Raw genomic sequence first — 13845 nt, forward strand, 5'->3', positions numbered from 1 at the left:
GGTTTAACAATTGAATGGCCAAGTATACACGCACATGTATATATAGGTGTAGTGCAAGAATAGCACCAAACCAATTGGAAACAAACACAAGCTAACAGACAAGAAATATACCAAATGAAATGCGATAACAAAATAGGAAAGACACTAAGAGCTAGGGAGGTTCCTCAATAGTCAGTGTAAAGGAGTACGTCCTCGGAGCAGTAAGAGCTCACCAATAATTCACTATCAACCAAATGGGTGTGTTTACAAAGTGTTTGACAATCTCACAACCCAAAGCTCCTATACACAGTGTGCCCAATAACTCTCACACACCAAAGAAACAAATAGAGGTTCCTCTCTAAACAAAACTAACAGATGATATACCAACTATAACTTTGATGGAGTGATTGCCAACAAAGGAGGGAGCAGCAACTTTCTTCTTCTCAAGATTGAGGCTGTCGGCTCTGTTCTCTCTCATCTGAAAACAAAAGGCATGATTAATGTTTAACATACACTTCGTCCCTTTAGGGTAGATAATAATTTGTTAAATAAAAAAAGCATGATGCCTTATATAAGGGCTGCTGCAGCCAATTAAACCCTAGTCACTCATGTGACTTTCACATGGGCAACTAAAGACCCATTTAATTTGGGCTGCTAGGCTCACAAAATGCAAAGCCCAATTAAGCCATAAATTCAACAATAGACACTGGAATTCTTAAGGAGGTAAATATGCTTTCATGTTTTGATGACAAACTAATTTTTGTCCTTATAAGCTGCACGTTAAGAATTCAAAAGCGTCGGAAAAGTAGGAGTTGGAGTGCTCCACTACGGAAGAGGATCCACTTCGGATTTAATTTATAAGGATTCTAGGGATCCTCATATCTTAACTATTCATTGTATATCATACGGTCAGTTTTCGTTAGGTATTATTTGTGTTTAATTTTAAACAAAAAAAGTCAAATGATTTTTGACCACGCGATACATGATGAATGGCTAAGATGTAAGAATCCTTCTGATTCTTACAATTTGGATCTGGATGGGATCCAATTCCCTCCACTACATAAAAGTACAACATAAAAACTAAAAATAAAGGAGCGCAAGTAACTTATAACTCAACTTCTTGCACCCTAGCCTTTCTGCACGTGCTCATGTGCTTGCGAAAGACTTTTTTTACATCACGGCCCTCGTAGATTTTTACATCATGGCACGCTACGCACGGCTTGTAGAGTTTTTTTTATTTTTTTTATTTTTTTATTTTTTTATTTTTTTTTATCTTTTTACATTCGTTCATGCATAAAGACATTCTTATAGTTACAATGTGCTAAGCGCAACGTACGATGTTTAATTTTAATATTTGTACTTGTCAAAAGACATTCTTTCATTTTAATTTATTTGGCTAAAAATTTGTATGAACTTTTGCAACATTAGATTTAAATTATGATACTGCAAGTCTCTGAACTTGAAAAGAAAAGAGCATATAAACGAAATGAAGCTAAACATGATGTTCCTGATCAATCTCCCATATCACAAATGCCACAAAAAATGAAACTTTGTGTCCAAATGATAGCAAACAAGTCACATATGAATACACCATTTAAATTATCGTCAAATGGAGTAAATAAACCGCACAAAAAGACAACTTAATATACAAAGAGAAAGCTAACCCTCTGTCTAAAAAAAAAAAAGATCACAATAAAATTACAAACTTGAAGTCCGAATTAGTCACCCAAAATATACAAACATATTGAAGAACAAAATTAATAATATTTTTCAATTATTTCTCACATTCCTCAAAACTAAAAAAAATCGTGTCAGCAGTAAATTAAAATTAGAGTAATGCTATTCATATTATGTTTTTATACCACATTTTTATATCATCTTAGGTGGCATCTAATGTGGATAATCACATCATTTGAAAAATTTGCAAAACCCAAGGAAAGGAAGGAGAAAGACTCTTCCTCGTATACCACAATCATCATTTAAGTAATTAGTTTTTCTTAATTATTAGTTTATTAAATAATGAACTAAATTTAAAAATCTGATTAATTCAAATGATGTTGCTGTCCACATCAAATGCCACCTAATGTGGTATGAAAATGTGGTACAAAAATATGGTATGAATAACATTACTCTTAAAAATAACATAATAAAAATGTTAGCTAAAAAGGAGAAACCAATATCAACATACATGCAAACCAAGGCTTGTTTCTCCTCTCCCTTGAAGCTGCCTGTGCAAAGTATTACTCCATATATTTTCTCCCCTGAAACCATCTCTAGTCCAAGCATTAGTAAACCAAACTTGTGATAATTCCAATTTCTGAGTGCAGCAATTTGAAACAAAGGGCAACCAAAGTATGCTATAGCAATGCGGATCACTACAGTATTTTTTTATGCGCCAAGTAGTTCCTGGATGGGAATCAAAAAAACCATATGGAAGGAATTGCCTTTTTTTTTTGTCCCAGACTACAGAGCCTTAGGGAAAAGTCCCTTTCGTATTATTCTGACTTTTCGTTTAAGAAAGTACTTTTAAATAACTGCACAAGCAATACAGTAATAACAACAAAATTTTACGGTACTTTCTTACTCCACTTACCATACCAAGAGAAACGTCGTAAGATAGTAAGCAGTATTCAATAGCCCATACTCCAAAGTACTTTTTGAAGACGACTTGTTTTATTTTTGAAGAAGCACTTGCTACTTGCTAACTGCTTCTTTATAAAATACTTTTTATTTCTAAAACCCGCCGCAAGGATCATTCATTGTCCTTCCTGGAATCTGATTGAAAGTGTCTTTGTTCTTTGTCGATTTGGAGTCCTAATTCTCCTCTTTCTCAGCCCACGCTGTGCCTTTGGCTAACAGAGACAAATACGATGACCAAATTAACCAAATTGAAAACACAGAGACTAAACCATATGACTACAACACGGGAACTGTTTTGGCATTCTTTCCTAATATGAAAGTTTGGAATATAGAATAAATTTTTTGAAGTGCTAATAACAATTCCCAAAAACAATACATTTAGCCGAAATGTGAAGAATTTTCTCAAACTTCTTTCTTTGTTGTTCTTTCAAACACTGTCGAAACTCATGACGTGCCACTGTTACCTTGGTGCGCTTTGTATCTTCTTTTCCTTCCTCCGCTTCCCCGTATCTCACCTTGTCCTCATAATCATCATATTCTTTGACTGAATAATGGAATTCCTATAGGAAAAAAAAAAAAAACTGTGTGGAAGTTAAAAGAAAGTGTGTAAATAGCACCACCACACACACACACACACACCCTTTGATAAAAGTCATGAAAACAAAATACATCTTTTTAAAAAAGCAAGGTGGGACTAAGGACTATTAATCCTTACGAGCATCAGTTATATTAAAATAAAGTTATGACTTTTAATTAATATACATTGAATGGAATTAGTGTCATTTTGTATCCGATAAAAATTACAATACCCTAATAAAACTAAAACTAAACCACAAATTTTTAACATAATAGTAAGGGTTCATGAAATAACGAAAAAAATAAGATAAAAATACATATTAGTATATCTTAAAAACTTGATAGCCATATCTTCATCACTCAAGATTAATGAGTACATCCACCATGCATTACATAAGTAATCAATATAAATTGGAAACCATCATATTAAAATGGACAGTGAAACTAAAATCCCCCCACCCTTTAAATTCTGCAAAAAAGAGTGACCATTATTTATCTAATAAATTAGTATATAATAAAGAAGACCAAATGAAAGGGCTAAAACCTGAAACCTTTCATAGTCGGATGATGCAAAATATACTTCTTCCGTATTTTCCCTTTGAAACCAACTTCAAAACTGATTATACAAATTAAAAATTTTCAAACATTCACTTACCCAGAAACCAATAAATTTTTTTTTATTCTATTAGTTAAATTAAACTCATTGGTGGAAGGAACATAAAAATGAAAATTTCTACTAAATTAATTAAAATAAATTAATGCGCAAGAAGAACATAAATAACCTTTTGAATTAATCTAAAGAGATACAAACTAAAAATATTAAGATTAAGATTGACAAGAGGAAGTGATTGAGATTGAGAATTGAGAATAAAAGATTAAGATTGAGAGTTGAGAAGTTGTATTTAGGAAGACTCTTTGTCGATTGGTCTCTCTGTTTCATCCTCCGCCTTGCTATAAAAAGATATATTCATGTAATTAGATAATATGTAGTGAACCTGGTTGAGAAGAAATTGAAAATTTCAGAAGATGGAGACTCTGTGCACGTTTCTCTTTTCTGATTCCTGAATTGAAATGAAATTTGTGGAATGATGTATTGGCAACTCAGTTTATCAAACTCATTTTGCTCAACGTGGGTGCAGTTTTTCAGTTTCCACGTTCTATTTTTTATTTGAGGGATTCATCACATCTCTTTTTGGTTTGTTTTTCTTATCATTTTTTTCCCAATAAAATGATAAATTGGCAATTCAGTTTGATAGAAACTACTTTTTGTTGAACATGGATGAAGTTTTTCAGTTTCCATGTTCTATTTTTTATATGAAGGATTTGTCTCTTTTTTATTTGTTTTTTTTTCATTTTTTTGCAATAGAACAATTTTTTACAAAATAATCTCTCTCCTAAACTGGAGGCGTGGGGATAGTTGAAATTTAATCCCTTTTTAATCCAGCACGTCTTCCCCGCTTTTTTTTATTTTTTATTTTTCTTCTAATAAAACGAATTTTAGATTTATAATTGTTTTACAAAATTGCCCTTACCTGTTTTCATGTATCAAATTCGGTCAGTTTTAGTTTTTTTTTGTTTAAGGGGCTTTGTAGTCCAATTTTTTTTTGGTGAAGCCTAGATACGCCAAAGTGTTCTTCTTGCTTTCTAATATTAGAGATTAGAGATGAGATTTTGTGTTTGATTCTCTCTTTCTTAATGTTATTTGTATTATGTGTGGGAAAAATTCTAAGAAAATTGTGATATTTTTCTAAGAAGCACATAGACAATTAGGCTGAGACATATGTATCTCGCTCTCTTTAAGGAGATTTTAACCCATTGCGGTTTGACAAAAGTTAATGAACTTGTACAACAATATATCTCTTGACTTTTCTCCTTTAGGATACAACAGTCCAACTGAATTGTTATATGACTCAAACAAGGGTTGGTCTTGAGATTTTTGAGGCCCGAGGGAACACCAAATAATGTGCCCTAACTTCATAGAAGAAAAATTATTTGTTTTCACATGTAAGACTTCGCTAAAACTATACTTAGAAAAGCACTTCAAACTCAATAATTTAGAAATATGTAAAAACCAATATGTTTTGTATTGAGAGAAGGGAATGAAAAAACCTTGGGGCTTACAAGTAGATGATGAGTTTTTTCTCCCTTCTTTTTGACCTGTTATATTATTTTATATAAATCGTGAGGTGTTTTTTTTATCTTATTTACATACCTTGTCAATAGGGGACTAAAAAAAATTATCATATTTTCGAGTCTTTAATTGATATGTATAAGCAATGAATGAGCACAAAATTAAACCTAGTATCAGTAAAGACTTACATACATTTATTTATTGAAGGCTAATGCTAGGGAGATCAAAATTTTAAATCAAATTTTGTAAATCCTATGATGTTGTTAGTGATTGAATTATTACTTAAGTGTTGATTAATGAATTATTACTTAAATGTTGATTAACATACTTTTTCTATAGGTGACAAGTCATATGGTTTGAAAATTGATATACTTAGCATTACTCTATATTGAAGGTTAAACTTGAAAGAATGTCCAAATATTGCAACCCACATAGGTGCTAACTTGTAATTATAATTGAATAGGAGGTAAAACAAAATTAACAACCAAACAGAAATTTGTAAAAATTGACAAAAAAAGAAAAAAAAAGAAAAAAATGAAAACCCACACACACACACACATACACACATACACACATACACACATAGCATTTTGAACTCATGACCTCTTCATTAATTTTAAATAGCAGAAATAGTTAAACTTCCTGATCGTTTGACAAAATTTCTTAAATTTCTTAAATTTATACTCTTATAGAAAGAAATTCATAAAAATTGGAAAGTAATAAATTACACATAGATTTTCGAACACAAGACCTCCTTTTTAATTTTAAGGAGCAGAAACCACACCATCTTGTTAAACTTCTTGAGCATTTAACCAAATTTTATAGATTTATACCCTTATGAAAATATATATATGAATATACTGCCCTAATATTTTTTATGCCCTTGATTTTTTGAGGCCCAGACGATCATCTTGCCCGCACTAGGCCATGATGACCCTGCTCAAACCTATCTTCACAAAAAGGAAGATTTCAAAGCCCCACCACAAAGACACTCTTCTTTGGCCAATAAGTAAAAAGGAAATGATTGAGGAAAGAAGAATAATAGTTGTAGACAAAAGCCCAATTCTCATATAAAGCGATACCACTCTCACACTTATACAGGCAAAATCTGTCAAGGATGCTGCTGTAATTATAAGATCCCACTCCAAACAAGCTATAGATTTTATTAAGAGTTTAAATAAACTCAACCTCCAAAAATATTACAGGATAAATCCACTTACCTCTTAGTCTTCTAGTTAGGTGGATTCTGCTCCTCTAGGGTAACTTTTTCAAACTTAACATTTATAGAAGCTTCTGATATGGATGGGGCTTTGAGAGAGTTCACGTAAGCTTTGTGTTGTCTCTGGACCGTTCTAATTATAGATGCCCTCATCTCTTTGTTTGGTTTCCCATCCTTGTCCACCATATACCATATTCTACCAATCTTGGCTGAATCAACTTTCCTTTATGGGGATAAGACCTTCATAAGCTTTGTAGCTTTTTTGCCCTTTGAACTTCCACCACTAGAAATGGGGGAATCTTAATCTCCACGTGTTCTCTGGAATTCACCTTTGTGGGACCATGATTTTCCACGCCGGAGTAAGGCTGATCAGAATACAGTTACTTCTGAAGTTTAGTCATGGACTCGGCAGCTCCAAGCGAAGTTGAATTAAATGGAGCAACGGTGCCACCGTTATCTTGTTATGGGGCAATAGGCGAAGTCTTAGTAACTATTCTAGTATGACTATGCTTATTTTGCAAGACACGCTATTTGATCCAGGTATAGAATTAATCATATCTTTCACATGTCTTGGATTTCTTACAATCTAGAAGCTGACGTGCGCCGCAAGTAATCATAACTCCAAAGAGGTGCAATATCTACCTCTAGATACCCTTTAGGATTCTCGCAGCTTAGAACAAGGATTCTATTTTAAAAAGGTCTTCTTCCCAATAATATAAATACACCCATCCAAAGTTCATCTCCGGTAGCAATCTCGATACTCTAATTCTCTTGCCTACTGCTTGAGTCTTAAATGGCTTACTAACTTAACCATCGAAGAGCCTTTGGTAGCGCACACACCCCACACCCTCCCCTCCCCCCGGTCTCAAGCTTGCTCACATTGTTCTCTATTTTGCAGGGTACTTGGATTTGTACGTCCACCAACAGTTGGTGCTTTTATTGAGAGATAGCTCATATTCCTCTTGACCAGATCACTCTACCACAAACATGTCTCTTAAAGAAAGCTCAGTTGACCAACGTTAACCCCATTGGTGATGACAACCCACTTTTCGATACGTCTGCTATTCCAAGGACGGGTAACCTATTGCCTAACGTCTTTGCCATTCTAGGAACAATAACAACTAATAAAATAACAATTGATAGGAAGCGACAACTGTACCTGGAAATAATGAGGGCTCAACAGACATATCCCCTTATTTCATGGACCAGATTTAGAAACCTTGATGAAGATCAACACCTTAGTCAAGAAGCTGCAGAAGAACCATGTGGTAGCTTTAGTTGAAAGTCACTCCAACTTTGTGGACATCAAAAAACACATGAAAAACCTGGCGAATCACCCCCTCATTTTCATCAACAAAGCCCTGTTAGGTTTGATCACTAATTCTTGCAATGGTGGGTATTTTCTTGGGATCAATTTGGCCATCTTGTCCCCGAAACTTTCACACCTTTTCTTTAGGGATGACCGTCTATTTTTTATTCAACCATCCCCTACCTCTTGCTACAAATTACTCCTTTTCAATATCTATTATGAGAATTCGGGTTAGCGTATAAATTATTAAAAATCCTCCTTGTTTCTCTCCCCAAACACTCCTACAAAAGTCCAAAATGAAATTACCTTAATTCTAAGCATCCTTATGACCACTGACCCTAGCCTTTATTTCGATCTCCCCACCATTTAAGGAAGGTTTAAGAATGAAGCTCTTGCTTTTATCAAAGACTGTATCAAGAAAAAAAAAATCAAAACTGGTAGCTAAACACTTTGGCTTTGGCTGGGAGGGAGGTTCTTATCAAAGTCATGGCTATGCAATACCCACTTACCCTATGAACTATTTCGTTTTCTCTATCATTTTTTGCAGGGAGATCGATGTGTGGTGGGGGCAAATAATGAGGGGCAGAAAATTCACTGGAGGAACTAGGACTCTGTTAGTCTTCTAAAAGATGCAGGTGGTATGGGTTTCAAGGGTTGTTTAGGTTCTGGCCAAGGATTATTAAGGGACACTACTTCTCTGATGGGGATTTTTGTTTTTGGCTACGAAATGGTCTCTAGCTTCTTAGGCCTAAAATAGTCTTCTTGAAAGGCAACTATGATTATTACTGGGGCTTGATGGCAAGTGGGAATGGAACTACAATCAATATTTGGTGGGACTAATGGATTTCAAATAGCAGACTTACTTCATCCTCTTTTGCCCATTACGCAATAGGCCCCGTCCACTGCAGTCAAGCTTATCAATTGGGAATCTAGGTCTTAGAATCTTGATGCAACGGACAACTTTCTTTCGCCCTCTGAAACTAGAAGTATTGAGACCATCATCTTGGGTGATCTTGATAGATGTGATCGACTTATTTAGCCTTGGACAAAAAATGGTTCCTTTTCCGTAAAATGTGGTTACGTGTTTTTCCATACTCTCGCCAATTTGAAACTAGAAATCAAATTCATGCTGATTTCTGGAAGTACCTATGAAAGACAATGACTCCCCCCAAAATCAAGTTTTTCCTTGAAAAGTGGCTACCAACTATTTTCCCACCATGCATACAATGTTCAATACGAAGATTCGTCTTCATCTCCTCTTCCCTTTATATAAAGATTGTGCAAAATCTGCTGAGTATGTCTTGTTTCTTTTGGGCATGCCTTATTTAGGTCTATGAAGTCTATGCACACCCTCTATTTGCTATTTTTCTTCTGTACCAGGACAACGTTGGCCAGCAATCCGAATGGTGTACTTCGATGAGGAAATTGGCGTCCTTAAGCTTGCCGATCTCAGCTTCTATGATCTTACTTGTTTGGTTTTGTGATTTCATTCGCACTAGACGACTGGTTTGACGATTAGGCCCAAGTGAAGGCGATGGAAGATCATCAAATGGTTGATTCTTGCATATCTTCTGTGGACCAAACAAACACGTCATCATTTTCATTTCGGTTTGTTGAGATCTAGGTTTATGTGCACAGCATTATCATTGGCGTTCAACTTCGGAATGCTATTGTCTTGGGGGTCAAGGTCCAGGTCAAATTGTTTGTAGCTCATTTGTTGGCCCCCGACCGTGATTGTTATGTTAACGCGTCCATGGGAGTGCTGAAGCTTCACTATCCCTAGTGGATTATGTTTATGCTTTCGACAGCATAACAACAAACATGTCGGTTGATCCATCTTTATAACTTTTACCTTATCTAGAGTGGGATAGCAAAGCAACTAGTGGTAGGTTAATGGGATAACTCTCAACTTGTGCAGCTAGTTTTGGCCAAGAATGACTTTGTGAGCAGTGAGGCAGTCCATAACATGGAAAGTCACCAGGAGGTTGTAGGGTTTTACCTAAACTGCTACCTTTAGGATACCCAAAGATCAGACTGAGGCCCTGTTGAAGGTGTGGATGGTGGTTTTTCCCTTGTTAATGTTATCAAGAATGGCCATATTTTCTGCAACATCTTTGAAGATGATGTTCACTCCTGATCTATTGTCCACCAAGACTCGGCTGACCATGACGTTGTAAATTTGCACCTAGACGACAAGGGCATTGTTATAGAGTGAGACATCTTCCAATTCTCAATCAGACAACATCAAGATGTTGGAGCTGATGGCTAGTGGTTTGTTGATTAAAGCCACCATTCAATGCTTATTGCAAGCTACTAGACAAGATAAATGCCTTGAAACCTTATGGATTTTCTATGATATGTTTTAAGAGCGGGCCATCGGGGCGACGTGGTATGACTTAGACCAGCAATTCATGTTGGGATCTAGTTAAGCATTGCTAAGATCAATGCCTCTTTAAAGCAGAAGACAACGTTTTCCAAATCTTTTACTCGAGTCCTTAGGTTAGGGAGTCTTATTGTTTTTTTGTCAGTAGGCTTGTTCAAACGTCTTCTATGGATAAACATATCTCAATCACGTCTTCCCATATCTGATCTATGGCAGAAACTCCATTGTTCTTATGGCCGACGTCGTGCGTGGGGGTGGCACAATCGCAGCAAGATGATTTGGGAGGAACATCCATGGGTGTAAAGTGATTTGGTCAAGATGAGTATGAGTTCACTTTCAATTAAAGCAGCAATTCTTAGAACCAAATTCGTGCACTGCCATGAGTGGTGTAGATGCACAAATCCTAGTAACATCAAGATCTAACTGATTCTATACCAAATCAAATCCTGTGTTTTATGGAATAAACATAGTCATGCTAGCAAAGTCACTCGAACTTCATCTATTGGTGGCACCGCTGCTCCATTTGATACAATTCCTCTTAGAGTTGTTGAGTCCATGATTAGACTTCTAAGGTAGCGGTATGCAGATTAACCTTAATCCGACCCTAAAAAATCATGGTCATACGCACCACTTCTAGCCTTGTTGTTTTTCACGTTTGACTGTTCTTCAACCCTTTTCTTGGTCCACTCACCTGATTAAACCATCAAAGTCAACTTTGATGGTACATGGTCTATTCTAGATGTTTCCACGGGGTTACAAGTTCTGGCACGTGATTGCAATGGCTCTCTTGATGCTGGATTGCAAAAAAGGGATTTGCTTCTTCCATTTAGAATCCAATGCTTGTGCTCCACTACTCGCTTTTGGGGCTAATATCCATCACAATTTCTCATCGGTATCTTTGAATTGGATTCCAAAGAGCTCATATGCAACTCTCAATGGTAATATTAGGGCTCGTAATTAGAAGTGCTTTTAAAATGACTGAAGCGCTTTTGGTACAAATATTTTTGGAACCAATCCTTAATAAAAATACAAGTGAATAATGGAAAAGCACTTAAAGTGCTACTTACAAGAAGCACTTTAAGTGCTTTTGGAACCTAAAATATTTTCTCTAAAAGTCATTTTACTCATTTTAAAAGCATTTCCAAACGAGCTTTGAATTGTTGGAGCTAGTCGATTTACCTAATTCTGCTCCCAACCAAAAATCTTCGTCACCGGTTCCATTTCCTCAAGTGTAGTTGGATTTCCCATCACACGAACTCCACAACCAACTGGGTTGCATCACATTGTAAAAGAGGGATGTGTCCGAATGTCTGGATCGACAGACTCTTATCCTCTCAAGTTCATATTCTTTCAATTGCCCCCATTGATTTCTTTGTTTTAAGGGTTAGAGTGTCATCTACAAGTTGGACAAAAGCTACTCTTTATGGCTTGTTACAACCTGTATTGTCTTCTCTAGCTCTTTTTTTTTGCGACTGTTTGGTTTTTTTCTAACTGTATGGTTGCCTCTTTCCTGGGGTTGGAGTACTTTTTGCCTCCCTTAATGTAGCTCATAGAGGTTTCCCCTTTTTAATGGATTATTTTCTCTTAAAAAAAATTAAAAAAAAAACTAATAAGGTGGTTGAAGAGCACATTGATATTTTTTATTTATTTTTTTATTTCAGTTAACAAGAGAGTTCTCTTAAATAATAGTATAGATAACAATTAGGGGTCATTTAATAATCATTTCGTTTTCAGTTTTCATTTTTTTTTTAAATTGAAAACTGAGATTTTTTTTTTTTTTTTTTTTTTTTTTTTTTGGGGAACTACTTTCAGTTTTTAGTTTTCAAGAAAAATGAAAACTAAAATCCAAAAAGTGAAAACTTAATGCCAAAAAGTGAAAACTCAAGAAGGTAGTTTTAAGATTGAAAGTAGTAACCAAACTAGATTTCAGATTTCAGTTTTCAGTTAAAAAAAATATTGAAAACAAAATGGTTATCAAACAACCCTGTAGTACGTCTTAATTTAAAAACTATGTTAAAATTTTAGAAATGAGTAGTTTGAATTCTACCTAAAAGGTTAGAATTTTTAAGGTTTTGTGGAAGTGGAACCTTCCTGCATTGGAAGAGTTTAGATTTGAGATTCAGAAAGTGAAAGTACAGAGCAATAAAAATAAAATAAATAAAAAAGTGAAGGAAGGAAAGCTAAAATAAAATAAAAGGTAAGCAAAGATTAATACACTTAAATTAATTAGAACATGTAGAGAAGATGAAGCTTGGTAAAAAAAAAGAAAAGAATTTGAGGTTTCACTATAAAATCGATTGACAACATGGGGTGTGATGACCCATCCCAAATTATTATATATATTTTCTCCCTGAGTGTGTAAAGTGACGATATTGCCCTTGTTGGCTTAGTGATGTGGATATGCATATACATTTCTAAATTATTTTTCTCACTAACGTAATTAAATTGTACCCGATGTCATGAGCGCGTTGATGCGAATTAAGGCTGAATTGGAGTTGTAACGAAAAAGTTACAAGCAAACGAATTTGTAAACGGGTGGAATTATATTTTTGGGTTGACTATTTCTTAGTCACCAATCACCTTGGTTCCTACAACTTTGAGTCCAATTAGATTTTGAGTTTGTTTCCTTATTCGGACGAATTATTTAGGCTTATATACCATGGCCCAATCAGAAATTTTTTTTTTCTTCTTTTGGCCAATCCGTGACCACACACACACACACGTGTGCATACCTTTTTCCCTTTCCCCTCTTCTCGATTTTTCCTTGCCATCTATACACTTGAGAACCCCACACCCACACGACTTCATCGAACGTCCACAAATTGAGTCTAGAATCACTGCCATCGTGTTCTCCTTGGCTCCACAAGTCTAACTATACCTTTAGGACAAAGAATGGATCACGGAACTCGAGAAACCATAACCTCCGGCTAGGTGAAGTTTGCCCCATCACGATCCCGACATGATTTCAAGGCTTTAAGGTCAGGTGCCCACACGAATTCCCTAGCATTTTAGATTATTTTTCGAGAAGTTTGGACGTCAGAATTAGCACGATCGTGGGATAGTAGCGTTGGCAGATTTTTCCAAGAATTATTCTGACCGTGTTCTGTTGGTTTTTGGACTTCTAATAGGTATGGTTGTGTTCTACCCTTCAAGACCTTCAAATCCATATAAAATTCAGGAATTTTGGTTGATAAATGAAGTAGTTATAAGTTTTAGAAATTTTCCAGAAACCGACGAAGCAGATGGAGGCCAGCTGCGGCTCCGGTGAAGCCCACCAGAGAAGAATGAGAATATTCCGTTAATTTTAACGGAATATTCTATTGGCATCTGGTAACATCGTTAGTTATTAACATAATATTTTGCTATTTTAACGAAATATTCCCTAACCCCGTTAATAATTTCGTCAGTGTGCCAGGCACGGAGCTATGCGTGGCCGGTGTGTGTGGCAGTGCCTTGGTATTAGTGCTCCCACCTAAGGCTAGGGACGTAATTGTTCACCTCCCGCACCGCACACTCACCTTGGATCCAAGTCTGGTGCTAGCCTGTCGTACAGACCACAATAAGTGGTTGGTGACTCGCGATTTATCGCACAACCTTCACGTGATCGT

Source organism: Pyrus communis, chromosome 12, assembly GCF_963583255.1.
Source record: "Pyrus communis chromosome 12, drPyrComm1.1, whole genome shotgun sequence".
NCBI classification, from domain to species: domain Eukaryota; kingdom Viridiplantae; phylum Streptophyta; class Magnoliopsida; order Rosales; family Rosaceae; genus Pyrus; species Pyrus communis.